The following is a 1,068-nucleotide window of genomic DNA, read 5'->3' as shown; positions in this document are numbered from 1 at the left end:
AACTTAGCAGTGTAAGACTAGAGAAAAGGCAGCTAGTCATCATCACCCACCACCAACTCTTGGGCTACTCTTTTACCAACGAATAGTGGGATTGACCGTCACATTAAAACGTCCCCACGGCTCAGATTTCGAGTCGAGCGCCCTAACCACCTGGCCATGCCGGGCAACATTACATGCAATTAAATACTGCTATTCTTGTATTTAAAAAAAGGTAAATATGGAAAAATTTAATTAAAAGAAAAGTTGTATTAAAACTGTGGATTTTGTTTTTAAAGTTGTCTATAAATTTTAATATAAAAAATAAAACACTCTTCACTAATTACAGAGAACCTTTAACATATGTTTTAAAAAAATAATTCCGTTGTCTCAGTGTACTGAATGAACTAATCACGTTTACCTAAAGTTGAAATCAAAACTGTAACCTCAACTTTCTGGCACTTATGTCGAAAGAACAACGAAGTTAAAAATATTTATATTCACCATGCTTTAAGACCACATTATTTCACACTTTAACGTAAGCGATTGTAAACAAAAAACAAGAGAGCTAAGCCTAAAGAAAATGGCCGACAGCATGTATAAAAAAATAAATAGACAAATAAAAAATGTGGCATATTCTCTTGAACGCTTATTCTCCATAATGTATCTTGAATACTGATAAATAGTCGACTTTCAGTATTCAATAACGTTTTATGCATGCTGTTCACAGTTGACGTGAGAAGCTCGTCACGTAAATAAAGGGGCATCTTGTTGTTTTTTTTAACGTGACATTATACCTTTAAATCGTTTTTATATTACTGTTTTATAAATTGCATAATAAAAATGTTGTTTGAGCAAATTATTCAAAGCCAGAGCTTACATATATAAATAGGTATATAAAATTAATAAATCTCGACATATTTCGCTCTTTTTTTACGCATTATTTAACAAACAGTTGGTCACACCTAAAAACAGATACTACTGCTGTAATGCATTACTGCTGTAATGTTTGTTTTTGAATTTCGCGCAAAGCTACACGAGGGCTATCTGCGCTAGCCGTCCCTATTTAGTCATAGTAAGACTAGAGGGAAG

General features: G+C 33.1%; 1 protein-coding gene across 1 annotated transcript in view; it reads right to left on the bottom strand.

Moving 5' to 3' along the window:
• The window catches only part of LOC106466605 (alkylglycerol monooxygenase-like), a 30,473-nt gene that overhangs the window by 2,548 nt on the left and 26,857 nt on the right, over positions 1–1,068 (bottom strand). The window lies entirely within an intron of this gene.

Source organism: Limulus polyphemus, unplaced genomic scaffold, assembly GCF_000517525.1.
Source record: "Limulus polyphemus unplaced genomic scaffold, Limulus_polyphemus-2.1.2 Scaffold2317, whole genome shotgun sequence".
Classification (NCBI taxonomy): Eukaryota; Metazoa; Arthropoda; class Merostomata; order Xiphosura; family Limulidae; genus Limulus; species Limulus polyphemus.
The sequence above is the reverse complement of the archived record's forward strand: the minus strand, read 5'-3'. Positions and strand labels throughout refer to the sequence as shown.